We start from the raw sequence: 15035 nt of genomic DNA, 5'->3' as shown, positions 1-15035 counted from the left end.
CAAAATCAGACACCATGTGTAATCTATGGCTGCTGGTTCATTTCTAAAATGTTACAGTTCGTAAAAACCCTCAAACAAAATCCAGCCAAGCAGCTCAAACTTTGAACAGTCGAGACGCCAAGTAGAGTTTCTTTTCCCAGAGAACTCTAGATAAAACTCTTGGTTCGGCCGCATTCACACAAACCAATCTTCCATCCTTGGACTCACTTTACACTGCACGCTGTCGGAGCAGTTCTGCCAGGATAATCAAGGACACGACCCACCCAGCCAACACACTTTTTCTCCCTCTTTCCTCCGGGAGAAGGTACAGGAGCTTGAAGATTCGTACGGCCAGATTTGGGAACAGCTTCTTTCCAACTGTGATAAGGCTGCTGAACAGATCCTGACCTGGATCTGGGCCGTACCTTCCCGATATCGGGACCTAACTTGCACTACCTTACTTTCCCTTTTCTTTTTCTAATTATGATTTATAAATTAATTTTTTAATTATATTTACTTGGATTTGTACTTCAGGGAGCGCAAAGCACAGAATCAAATATCGCTGTGATGATTGTACGCTCTGGTATCAATTGTTTGGTGACAATATTGTATTGTATCCAGTGTATTGCGTGTAGATCTGGTCGTCCCATTATAGGGAGGATGTTGAGGCTTTGGAGAGGGTACAGAAGAGGTTTACCAGGATTCTGCACGGTTCAGAGGGCTTGTTGTATGGTGAGAGTCTGGATAAACTAGGGTTATTTTCTCTGGCGTGGCGGTGGCTGAGGAAAGATCTGATAGAGGTTTACAAGATTATAAGAGGCACAGATAGAGTGCACAGAGAGTGTCTGTTTCCCAGGGTTGTAATCTCTAATACTGGAGGGCATGTGAGAGGGGCAGGTTCAAGAGGGATATGAAGGGTAGGGTTTTTACTCAGTTGTAGATGTCTGGAATGCGCTGGTAGAGGCAAATACATTAGAGGCTTTTGGATAGGCACATAAATATGAGGAAGATGGAGGGATAGGGACGTGGTGGAGGTAGGAGGAATTAGTGTTTGGGTGTTTTTGATTTGCTTTTTAGCTGGTTTGACACTACATTTTGGGAACAATGGTTTGTTCCTGTGCTGTACTATTCTATGTTCTGAGGAACCGGGGAGGTTCAACCCTTTCTGTCGGGCTGTTAGACTTGGGGCAGAGGCCACGCTGTGACTGAGAAGACTGGTGTCCCATTTATGGAAGTTTATTCACTGAGGGACAATTTCAAACCTATTGTCGACATGGAGCAGAGAGCAAGTTTGTAAATCTGACAGGAGCAAAGGATGTTGGAATTGGCGAGGGTAGACCATGGGAGGGGTATTGAGGAGGGAGGGGCATGGGGCAGGTGGCAGAGAAGGAGTGCACTTGAGAAGGGACTCAAATCTGCTCACAATTCTTCAAACATAGTCTGACGAAAGCATTATAAAGCCTTAGCATTACATCCTTGCTTTTATATTCTAGTCCTTTGAAATGAATTCTATCATTGCATATGCTTTCCTTGCCACTGACTCAAACTGCAGTTTAACCTTTAGGGAATCCTGCACTGGGACTCCCAAGTCTCTTTGTACCTCTGTTTCTAAATTTGCTCCTGTTTCAGAAAGTGCTCCTCACCTTTATTCCTTCTACCAAAGTGCATGACCATACACTTCCCTGAGCTGTATTCCATGCTGACTTCAGCTGATTTTATCATGAGCCTCCCTTACTAATTCTTACTAAACCTCATCCTTACGAATGAATCATAACATCTTACCAAACACTGAAGTCAGGCTAATTGGTGTATAACTTCCTATCCTCTGTCCCCCTTAAAGAGTATTGTGACATTTGCAATTTTCCAGTCCTCTGAAACCTTTCCAGAATCTAGTGATTCTTGAAAGATCATTACTAATGCCTCCAAAATCTCTTTACTTTTGGATCCAGGGATGGAGGGCATCTGGTCCAGTGACTTATCTGCCTTCGGATTTCCAAGCACGTGCTTCTGATAGTGACTGTACTCATTTCTGTCACTCGTCTCTCGAATTTCTGATAGTGACTATACTCATTTCTGTCACTCGTCTCTCGGATTTCTGATTGTGACTATACTCATTTCTGTCACTCGTCTCGGATTTCTGATTGTGACTATACTCATTTCTGTCACTCATCTCTCGGATTTCTGGCATGTTGTAGGTGTCTTCCACACAAAATATTTATTGGTGGTCTACCATTTCTTTTTCCCCATTGCTGCCTCTCCAGTATCATTTACAATGTTCCAATGTACACAGTGCTCCAGTCCCTACACCTCTTCCTATCTTTGTAAACTCCCCCAGCCCTGCACCCTTCCCTGGTTTCACCACCCCTCCTGCTCTTACACCCATCCTTATCTTCGCAAACCCCTCCAGCCCATACATCCTATCCTACCTATCTCTAGCTTCCTCAGCCCCCTTGCCCTCCCTGTCAGACCCACTGGAGTTTCTTGGTGGTTTGAGTGGGGTCTGTGGAGGCAGAGAGCTCTGAGTTGAGACAGAGAGGGTGGGGGGGGGGAATAGACAGTTGGTGTGAGGAGGTGAGTGGGAAACAGATGAAGAAGAAGCTGGTGGGGCAACAAAAGGATCAAATTGAGTCTCTGGAGTGGAGGGAGAATGGAAAGGGGGGTGGGAAAGGGAATCTGGGATGTGAAAGTGGGGGTGGGTGGTTTTCCCTATGGGTTTTAACAGTTGGGATATTACGTTGCAGCATTAAAAACTGTTTTAACCACACTTAGGTTATGTGTACATTTCCAGTCACGACACTAGAAGTTGTGACTCTGCTGGTAAGATTCACCAGCATGCTGCCTGGATTGTAGAATTGCAGTTCTGGGAAGTGATTAATAAGCTGGGTGTATTTTCCCTGGAGCGAAATAGAATGTGGGGTGACCAGGTAGAAGTGTATAAGATCATGAGAGGCAGAGATACAGCTATAGAACAGTACGGCAAGAATGCAGGCCACTTTGGCCCAACCTGAAAATGCTAACCATGGTAGTCTTGTAGCTCGTCCCAATTTCCTGTCTTTGGGCCACACTTCTCTAAGCCCTGGTCCTTCACAAAGCTTTTCAAGATCTTATTAAAATCATACCATTGCATCTGTTTCAACCACATCCTCTGGCATCTGCATTACAGTTATTGTAACACTATTACGGCGCCAACAATCCTGAATCAGGGTTCAATTCCTACTGCTGTCCCAAAGGAGTTTGCACATTCTCCCCGTGACCACGCAGATTTCCTCTGAGTGCTCCAGTTTTCTCCCACATTCCAAAGATGTAGGGTTAGAGTTAGTGAGTTATGGACATACTCTGTTGGTGTTTCAAGTGCTGTGATACTTGTGGGCCAAAAGCCAGCATAATCCTCACTGATTTCATTTGATGCAGAGTACACATTTGTCTGAGTGTTTTGATATTTTGACATAAATGTTAGAAGTAAAGCTAATCTCTCTCTCTCCCTTAATCACCTCATTCCACATACACAACCATCTGTGTGAAAACTTTGCCCTGCAAGTTGCTTTTAAATCCTTACACTGCACCAAATCTGTACCCCTTAGTTTTGGGCTCCCATTTCTGAAAAAGACTGTTATCAGCCACCTTATCTTTGCCTCTGATAATTCTGAATGCTTCTGTATGTCGCCCCTGATTTTCCTACATTCCAAGGAGCAGTGAGCTGACCAGGCCAACCTCTCCCCGTATCTCAGAAACTCTGCTTCAGGCAGCACCCTCCTTAATTATTCTTTGTCCTGTTTCTTTTTCACAGACGTGTCATACATGTGAGTAGGTGAGCCTCACATCAGCGATTGGGAAATTACTGGAGAACGTTGTTGAAGATGGGATGTAGTTGTATTTTGTAGTGACTGACGAGGTTGTATGTCATCGATACAGAATGCTGTAAAGCTTTCAACCACGTAAGTGATTGTGAGCCTGACAACAGGCCCCCGAGGGAGAGGGTGTAGTGCGTCTGACAGCCAAGGGGACGGTATGCCTGTTGCCTGGCCCCAGAGGGGTACTCCTTCAGAAAGGTGCACTTCCTGCCTCCAAGGGAAATCACTGTGCACTCCCCTCATTAATCTCCAACCCCTCCTCTCCCAGGCTCTCACCTTCCCTCTGTCATCTGCTGGGCAGGAATTGGTCTTGGCAGAAGCGAGCTGTGTACCAATTGGACAAAGTGATATCTGAAGTTAGGTGGACTTCAGGATTGGACAGAAAGAGTCTCTGTGATTCTCCTCGCTCTCTGATCTCATGATGGATCAGACCTAGAGGTCTGATCTGTACCTCAGCTTACCAACTGTCTGCAGGGCTAGGAGCTCTGCTAAGTCACAGAGAGAGAGATGTCCCAGTTAATCCCCTTTGTGAGGACATGGGGAGGGAAAGCAGGAGGGGGCACATGAACATTTTCCCTTAAAACATGAGCTAGCTCTGCCTCTTGCAACCTTCCAGCCTCTCCTACAACCCTTACCGAGAAATAAATCTCGTGCAGTTGAATTTGTGGTTAAGGAAGTGGTGTTGGAGGGAGGGCTTCAGGTACTTGGACAGCTGAGTCCCTTGCAGGCCAGGTTCAGAGGTTCAATTTAATATGACAATGTCTACAGTATACAACCTGAAATCCTGATTCTCTACAGACAACCACAAAACAGAAGAAAAACCCAAAGAATGAATGACAGGATTACACTAGAAACCAAAAGCCCTCCTACCCCTCCCACACACAAACAGCAGCAAGCACTAACCCTCCCCCACCTGCCTCAGCAAAACCGTCAGCCACCAAGCAATCCATAGTAAAGCCCCCAAAGAGACCATGATTTAGAGACTATCAAAAAACCACTGTCCGTCCCAACATTCAACATCCCAAAGGCTTTCTCTCTCTCTCTCTCTCTCTCGAGGGAGAGCGAGGTATCACTCCTGCCTCAGTGAGAGGGGAGGCCACTGGCTCGCTGTTTCAATGTTACAGTCTGCAGCGTTGCTTATTTCAACAGCAGGCTGCACTGCTGTCGCGATGTTCTGATCTTCCATGTTGCTTCATTCGATAACACCGGCGAGGAGCTGGGTCATCCACAGGGCCGCAGGGCTTCACCCCGAAGGCGCACGCCTTCCAGACCGCTCCTGGAGCTACCGAAAATGCTCAGTCGCCAGGCGAGCTCTGAGAGCAGGAAGCCACTGCCGTGAAGAACTGCAGTTTAAGTGTAGCTGTGGATCACGGACTCTGGTGGGATCTGTACCAGGGTAGCTGGCTGTACCTAAACCAAAGGAGAACCAACATTGTCGCAGGGGGGTTCGCTGGTGCTGCTGCTGCTCGGGAGAGGTTAAACTGGAGTGTGAGGGTGTTGGGCAGGTGTTGGAAAACAAACAGTAGATCATTAGAAAGACGGACTGATGGTACGGTAGAGCTTAGGTCAGGAACATGGTGGGTCAGTTGGGCAGAAGTAAGTTGGTTTCAGTCCAGGGGTATTTAAGGTAAAGCAAATGAAGTTTAATCTGTATGCTGCTGTGACCTGGTTGTGAGGGGGATAGGACCGACAGCTCAGTGTTGCAGATGTCGATGGTTCTGATATGATGGAGAAAGAGGTAAAAAGGTAAAGCAGTTGCATTACTCACCCAGGAGGATGTCACAGTTGCATTGGAGGGCTCATCCATTGAGTCAATATTGGTAGAGATCAAAACAGAAAAGGTGTAATCACTCTGATGGGATTAGAGTAGTGCTTCCTGATCTTTTTTAGCCCAACTTCCCTACAACACTTTCAAACTTGCCAATGCCCCTGTTAGGCATAATATACTTCCCAGCAACCCCATAGTGTAAAAATATATCTACCATAAGCTAACATGAAAGAAAAATGATTCACTTTAAATTTTTATTTGTCTTTAAGCCTAGCTTACAAAATACCTTTGCACTGTATGGTTTTTTGCAAGTGCTGAAGTATCTGGTTCAAGTTGTGTCAGCTAAAGCCTTAAATCCCCACACTCAACAATGTCCAAGCCGTTTCTGTTTTTTGTGAGTATGTGGTTCACTGCACAAAAGCCTCTTCAACAAGATAAGAGGATGGAAATGCAATGAACAGCAGTTTGACTCTTCTCCAAAGACCAGGAAATTTTGGATGACTGTGCAGCCACATAACACAAAAGCCAACATTTTTGAAAAACATTTTTGCTTCTTCATCATTCTGAATTTCGATAATTTCTTCTTGCAAGTTCCTGTTCTGTTCTTCCACTTTACAAAGCAATGGGTTAATTACCCTATCTAGAATTTCTAGATCGTTCAAATCTCATACAGGAGCAAGATATGCCAACTAGTGGAGCGGTGTCGCAGCAACAATCTGGCACTCAACGTCAGTAAGACGAAAGAGCTGTTTGTGGACTTCAGGAAAGGTAAGACATAGGAACAGATACTAATCCTCACAGAGAGATCAGAAGTGGAGAAAGTGAGCAGTTTCATGTTCCTGGGTGTCAAGATCTCTGAGGATCTAACCTGGTCCCAACATATTGATGCAGTTATAAAGAAGGCAAGACAGTGGCTTTACTTCATTAGGAGTTTGAAGAGATTTGGTATGTCAACAAATACACTCAGAAACTTCTATAGATTTACCATGGAGAGCATTCTGACAAACTGCATCACGGTTTGGTATGGGGGTGCAGCTTCACAGGACCGAAAGAAGCTGCAGAAGTTTGTAAATCTAGTCAGCTACTTCTTGGGCACAAGCCTACAAAGTACCCAGGACATCTTCAAGGAGCGGTGTCTCAGAAAAGCAGTATCCATTATTAATGATCTCCAGCACCCAGGGCATGCTCTTTTCTTACTGTTACCATCAGGTAGGAGGTACAGAAGCCTAAAGGCACACACTCAGTGATTCAGGAACAGCTTCTTCCCCTCTGCCATCCGATTACTAAATGGACATCGAACCCTTGCTTTTTTTACCTCACTTTTTAAATATATATTATTTCTGGTTTTTTCATGATTTTTAATCTATTCAATTTACATATTCTGTAATTGATCTACTTTATTATTATTATTATTTTATTTTGTTTCTTTTCTTCTAAATTATGTATTGCATTGAACTGCTGCTGCTAAAATAACAAATTTCATGTCACATGCCAGTGATAATAATTCTAATTCTGATCTTTGAATCGATTCTGAGAATCCTTCTTCGGTGACTGCAGGTGTAAGCAGTACTCTTACAAATCAGCCTCTGTGAAAGAGAGTGGCATACTTTCCATGCAGTGACAATATTCTTCTCCCAATGCTTTGCTTATACATTTCCAATTTCCCCATAAAAGTAGATACTGCACTTTTTGCCTGGATTAAATTGAAGTTCTCACCATGCTGTTTCATATTTAGAATGTTCATTTTGTCATACAAATCGGCTAGGTATGCTACATCTTCACCTAGAAGTTCAATCTTGCATCCCAAGCTCTTGTTGACTTTGATTAAGAATTCAACCATAGTACCAAAAAGATCAAAGACACATTTTAATCAGCAGTCTTCTGACTGCCGATGCACTTCAGTGTCAAGAAGCAAGCATTCAAACTCTTCATTGTTATCTTGGCATAACTGGCAACATATTCTGCTATTTAATGGCTGAGCTTTAATTTTGTTGATAGCAGATATTACAAGGGTCATGCTTGGAAAAAAAGTTGCTGGCTTTTTGTTGCAAGATGCTGATGATGTATTACACACTGGATTGCAAACAGACTTGGTTTTCTTTTTTCATTAATGTCACTAAACCAGCATGGTGACCTGTCATTTATGGTACTCCATCTAATTGGAATACTTTTATCCTTAATATACACTTCGAGTTCATCGCAGATTGATTTGCGTTGCTGCTTGTTTTAATTTTAAAAGAGAATCTCTGCATAAATTTTTCCATTTGTGATAAACCGTACATATACCATTAGCAATGCCTCACTGTCTTGTACAGTAGACTCTTCCAGTTATATACCAAATTGTTTTTTGTAGCTCTGTACATAGCTGATACTCAATTGTCTTCACTCATTTCGCAAAGACAAAGATCAACAGAGTTATTACATAGAGGAACTGATTTTGCAATACTGGGAACCATTTTGAGAACAGTGGTGAGCACTTCTCATACAGCAGGCATTATTAGTCTTTCCTAGTTGTGTGAGATTTTCCACACTTTACTAACATTTTGGAAATATAAGAAGCAATGAAACCAATATCAAGGTCATTTTTAGCTTTCTTGGCAAATGACTCAACTTAGAAATGCTTTTTAAATGTTCTTTTTTCCTTCTGCAACTGAGTAATACCACATGTAGCCTTTTCAGGGTGTCTTTTACAGAAATGTTCCTGCAATCTTGATGGTTTAATGGCTTCACTGATTGGCTCAATGTCACCGTTTCCGGCCAGCGCTATATTGTTGTGTGACCTGTTTTGCGTGGAGAAGGTTGAGAGGGTGTACTTGACTTACCAACCGTTAAATTGCATAAACTCGTTCACAAGGGGAACTATTGGACACCCTGGTTGCTAATTTCTGCATCGTTAATAATGTCTATTGGTTGGTAAGGTTGGATGAGATTGCCGAGTTTCAGACGCACTGTGACGAGGAGTGCTCACCGCCTGCAGAGCTGTGGTTCTTCCTGTGTTCCAGTGCTTCATCATTTATTTTTTTGGAAATGCCTGCTCTACTAACAGTCAGTCAGGTCTTATACCTCAATTAAGGTACCACTTACCGCCCCTCCAAGAATCTAGAACACCACCCCTTCCCCCCCGATTACTTCTATTTCTCATAGAACACCTAACTGCTCCCGTTGGGAATTACTGGATTACAGTTATGTTATTATAGACCTCCCAATAACCCCTGGCAGATAAGGGAACTGATATATAGTTAGATTATGAGCAGATTTAAAAACAACAGTGTTGGTGGAGCAGGTGAGTTTTAACATCCTCAATATTGACTGGCATTTCCTTAGTGTAAGTGGTTTGGATTGGGAAGAATTTGTTGGGTACATCCAAGAGGGTTTCTTGAAACAGTATGGGGATACTCCATTGAGAGGAGGGTACATTGCCATGGAAAATAAGCCTGGCCAGGTTGACTAACATTTCAGTTGGAGAGTATATTGGAAACTGATCACAACATTTAAAAATTTTGCAATAATTATTAATAAGTATGGAATGGGGAGGGAGTGAGGGGAGAAATATCATATTACAGCACTATTAGGCAAGAACTTGGCAGAGTGAATTGAGAAGAGTTGTTATTAGGTAAGTCAACAACTAATACATGGGAGTCACTTAACCATCTAGCAAGGGTCCAGAATAGGCATGTTCCATTAAGTAGGGAAGACAACGTGAACAAAGTGTCATAAGGGGGGCATTGAGACTGGACCCAAATGCAGGATGTAGACACTGAAGTGGATGGGACAGGACGGGACAAGACTAAAGGACAGGACAGGTGCAGACTGGGCACAAGGATCTTGGGGGGGACTCACTCGAGACTGGACATGGACCCAGAGCCTGGGCCTTGACTCAGGCTCGGACCCCCAAACCAGGTGAAGGTGTGACCAGGCCGGAGTTCTAGGCATTCCTGGAGGCTTGGCGTTCTAGGAGACTAGCCTCCTGGGTGGGCCGTGGAACTCTTGGGCAGGCCGCAGGGGGCCTGGGCAGGACGCGGGGCACAACCCGACGGAGGCGAGGAGCAGAACCAACTGCAGGACAACGGCAAACCGGCCTGGTACCCGACGGAGGTGAGGGACAGGAAGGGACAGAACCAACTGCAGGGCAACGGCAAACCAGCCTGGTACCCGATGGAGGTGAGGGACAGAACCAACCGCAGGGCAACGGCAAACCAGCCTGGTACCCAACGGAGGTGAGGGACAGGAAGGGACAGAACCAACCGCAGGGCAACGGCAAACCGGCCTGGCTTACCCGATGGAGGTGAGGGACAGGAAGGGACAGAACCAACCGCAGGGCAACGGCAAACCAGCCTGGCTTACCCGATGGAGGCGAGGGACAGGAAGGGAGCTCGGTCCGGGGTGGCTCCAAGACTCGGGGCGGCCGGTAACCTCGGCAGGCTACGGAACAGCCAAATCGATAACTTACTGAATGAAGCCGCCTTCCACCGATGGGTTACTCCAAGCAGAGACTGACGGGACGACCCCCCAACTACGCTCAATCCCAGAGCCGCTTATATTCACGGCCAACAGATGAGCATCAGGTGCAGATGCTTAGGCCCAAGCCGAAACGAGGGACAGTCGTAGTACCCGGAGTCCGGGGTCCGCAGACCAGACCGTGAACCGGAATGCGGACTTCGGGCCGGACCATGACACAAAGGAGCAGATGACAAGAGAAATAGTGAATTTAGTCAAAAATGATTCAAGTCATGTGTAAGGTTTATGATGGGCCTTGAAGATGAAATATGAAGAAAGCTGGGAAGAGCATAAGTAAGGAATTGGGAAGGCCAAAATGGGACATAAAATTAGAGTCCCAAGGAATTTATATGTGCATTGAAAATAAGAGGTTAGGACTATTCAAGGATAAAGGAAGGAATTTATACTTGGAGACCATAAGATATAGGAGCAGAATAAGTCCCTTGACCCATCATATCTGCTCTGCTATTCCATCATAGTTGATTTAGTATCCCTCTCAACCCCATTCTCCGGCCTTTTTTGTAACCTTTGATGTCCTGTTTGCTTTAAATATACTCAAAGACTTGGCCTCCATAGCCATCTGGGTAATGAATTCCACAGACTTACCACCACCATCTGGCAAAAGAAATTCCGCCTTATCTCAGTTCTAAACAGATAACCATCTATCCTGAGGCTGTGCTGCCTGGTCCTAGATTCAGTCACAATAGGGAACATTCCACCACATGCGCTAGGTTTCAATGAGGTGAGGGTCTCCCTTATTCTTCCAAACTCCAGTGAATATCAGCCCAGAGCCATCAAACACACCTCATACATTAAATGCTTCATTCTCACAGTCATCCTCATGTCAAAGGCCCTCCTGAAAATCCAAGTAAACAACATTCACATACTTTGCTTATTCTTCATATATTTGAAAAATATATATGGTATCTTCTTTGGTGATGTGTGTCCTGAGGCTTCTATACCTCTTTCCTGTTGGCAGCAACAAGAAGAGAGCCTGGGTTGGGCGTTGGGATCCTTGACGATGGATGCTCCTTTCTTGTGACAGTCCTACTTATAGATGAGTTTCATGGTGTAGAGGGCTTTACCTGTGATGGACGTGACTGTATGAGACAGCCACTACATTTTGTAGTCTTTTCCATTCAAGGGCACTTGTGTTTCCATCCCATGCAGTGGTGCAACCAGACCATTTAATCTCCACCCTGCATCGATGGAATTTTGTCAAAGTTTTAGGTGAAGTGCTGAATCTTCGCAAACTTCAAAGGAAATAGAGGTGCTGCCTTGCCTTCTTTGTAATGGCACTTATGTGCCAGGCCTACATAAGGAGTTGTCAAAGGCATGTGTACATGTCACATGGCATCTCACACAAAATGCTGGAGGAACTCAGCAGACTAGGCAGCACCTAAGAGTACACAGTTGATTTTTCAGACCCAGACAAGAAACAGGTGAGGCAAAGAATGGATGAACAGTCAGAGTCATTGTCCCATGACAGGGTGCCTAAAATGAGAGGATGTAGGTTAAAAGGAAATCTGAGAGGTAGATTTCTCATACAAAGAACAGCTGATATTTGGAATGAGCTGCCAGAGAAGGTGATGAAGATTGTAACCCACATGGTCTTTGTATTGAACACTCCCCATGACCCTGCCGTTCACTGTATATATCCTTTCTGGTTTGATGTCACTTCTCAGCCTCTTGTTCTCCTCCAGGGAGAACAAAGGGGTATGGGCCTAAGACGTGTGCAGGGGCAGACCACTTCCCCATCCTCTGTAGTTCAGCCTCCGGGAAGAGTTCAGTTTCCATGTGTGGCCATCGAGGAGGCACTACCTGAGGCTTGCTCTTGGAGAGGTTATGTACCGGCAGGGAGAGACTTCATATTCAGCTCTCCTTTTTACAAGCCTGCTAGTTAGCGGTGAAAGCTGAAAGTGAGACGACAAACACTACCCACTACAGCACTCGACAACCATTTTGACATCGGATTTAAAATCAGACCCTGCATTTAGAGGGAGTCCCGGTGTACATCTCTGTATTTAGATGGAGTCCCAGATCACAGCTCTATGTTTAGAGGGAGTGCGAGTCTGTATGTAAAGGGAGTCCTGCTGTGCAAGTCTGTATTTAGAGGGAGTCCCAGTGTACAATTCTGTAATTAGAGGGAGTCCTGGTATACATGTCTGTATTTAGAGACATCTCTGTATCCGCCGTCACAAGACTAGAGAGACACCTGTAGATACTACCACGTTGGCAGGGCTTGCTTGTGAATACCGACATAGTTCTACTCCTCCTGTGACTACTGATACACTTACTGAGGGCTTTCTGTAAATATAACACTTTCCTGAGGAACCCCGAGAAATAACGAACAACTACGTGGGACTGGAGAACACCCTCTAAATATACACAAGCACATTAGAAACTCCTTTAAATCCCATCTGAATGGAAATACGGACCACATGTAAATATGGCACAGTACGCGGGACCCTCTGTAAGTAGTAACACACAGCAGGGGGGGATCCCTGGAAATCCTGACTAATTCCCCGGGACATGGGACTCACCTTAAAATACAGCAATTACACTGGGACTCCCTCGACGTATGGACTCGCACACCGGGACTTCCTCTAAATATAGACTCGGACTCCGAGACTCTCTCTAAATACGGAGATGTACACCGGGACTCTCTCTAAATATGGAGATTTACACCGGGACTCTCTCTAAATATGGAGATGTACACCGAGATGCTCTCTAAAAACAGAGATGTACACCTGGACTCCATCTAAATACAGATGTACACCGGGACTCCCTCTAAATACAGATGTACACCGGGACTCCCTCTAAATATAGACTCGGACTGCGAGACTCATTCTAAATATAGACTCGGACTCCGAGACTCTCTCTAAATATGGAGATGTACACCGGGACTCTCTCTAAATACAGATGCACACCGGGACTTCCTCTAAATCCAGATGCCGACTGGGACTCACATTAAATACAGACCCGCACATGCTCTAGATACAGAATCAGACATTGGGATTCCCTCTAAATACAGGGATGTACACCAGGACTCACTCTAAATACAGACTTGCATACTGGGCCTCACTCTGAATGTTGTTCGTCCTTTGGAGTACATCTCTGAATACAGAGATGTACACTGGGTGAAAGCTAAATCATCTTATACATTTAAAAACAAGGGGAGAACTTGGAAGAGAGTAACTCTTTAACTCACGGATAAAGAAGGGGATTTATGACTGGAGCAGGGAAGTGGGTGAGGTGTTGGTCAGTACATCCAGATTCATCAAGAAGGCCATGGTGAGAGCGAGATCAGGTGGAGTACTGTATACTAATAGTCCAGGAACCTTTCTATGAAGGAGAAGGAAGTGCAGGGTCTTTGGAAAATCTTTAAGGTGGATAAGTCCCCAGAGCTCAATGGGATATACCCCAAGTTATTCACAAAGGCAACAGATCCTGAATGGGTGAAGAACAGCCAATGTTTTCCTTTGTTTAGGAAAGGCAACAGGGACAGATTATGATATTATATACCAGTGACTCTTGCATCAGTGGAGAGGGTATTATTGGAGAAATTCCTGGTAGTGGGATTTTATCCCCTCTGGATAAGTATGGACTTATTTGGATAGTCAGCCCGGCTCTGTGTAGGGGAGATCATGTCTTACAAACTAGGTAGAGGTTTTTGAGGAGGTGACAAAAGGTGATTATTGTAGGTAGGGCTGTGAATGTTGTACATAGGCACACATTATTCTCCAGAACACGATGGCTGCAGAGTGCACCGTGGACAAAATAGACCGCCTTTGCTCATCCACACTACTCCGACATCACCTCCCAACCCCACTACCTCCAAACCCCACCACCTCCCAACCGCACCACCTCCCAACCCCACCACCTCCCAACCCACCACCTCCCAACCCCATCACCTCCCAACCCCACCACCTTTACCACTGAAGGTGTGCAGGGGAACACTTCCCTTCCATGTCTCACATGATGCTGGCTGGGAAATTTGTCAGTGGCCCGTCACTGTCACTGGGCGTAAATCCTGGAAATCCCTCCCCTACGGGAGCACCTTCATAGGTCAAGAGGCAGCTCAACCCCACCTTCTCTGGGGCAAATGAGAATGGGCAGTAAATGGTGGCATTGACTCAGAGCCAGATGTGTAGAATGTATAGAGTAACCCCCTCTGATCCCAATACACCTCCTTATCTCTGTAAGCTCCTCTGGCCACAATCCCCCTCCCTATCTCTGTAAGCCCCTCTGGTCCCAATACCCTCCTTATCTCTGAATTTGACTAAAGGGTTAATAAAGAAAAAGCAAAAGAAAAGGGCCGATTTTAATGAAGCAGTCTAACGTGCACAAGCTGGAGCTCACGGGTTCCCCTTCGCCGATCCTCCTTCGATCTCCCCGGGCTTCATCGAATCCCGGCCACATTCTGGGTCAACTCCTCCGACCTCTTCTCTCCTCTCCCCTCTCAAAAGCCCAAAGCCCAACCTTAGTGTCCCTCAGCAGAGAACCCCCCCCCCCATTAGTTCATCCCAATTAGATGGTGCACATTTCTCCTATCTCTTATCCTCAACAGTAACCCAAACACGCAGCTTACACAGGGAACAGAAAAGCTTAACGGAGAAAAAAGATGAACCATGTGAACCAGGCCATTACACCCCTCTGGCCTCAATACCCCTCTCTATCTCTGTAACTCCTCTGGCCTCAATACCCCTCTCTATCTCTGTAAACCTCTCCAACTTTGTATCCCTCCCTATCTCTGTAACTCCTCTGGCCTCAATACCCCTCTCTATCTCTGTAACTCCTCTGGATTCTATAGCCCTCCCTCTATCTGTACACCCCTCTGGCCTCTATATGCCTTTCTCTGTAACCCTCTCTGGTCCCTACACTATATCTATAAACTGCTGTGGCCCTTATTCCTTCCCTTTCTCTGTACCCCCTCTGGC

This window comes from Hemitrygon akajei, chromosome 27, assembly GCF_048418815.1.
Source record: "Hemitrygon akajei chromosome 27, sHemAka1.3, whole genome shotgun sequence".
Lineage (NCBI taxonomy): Eukaryota > Metazoa > Chordata > Chondrichthyes > Myliobatiformes > Dasyatidae > Hemitrygon > Hemitrygon akajei.
The sequence above is the reverse complement of the archived record's forward strand: the minus strand, read 5'-3'. Positions refer to the sequence as shown.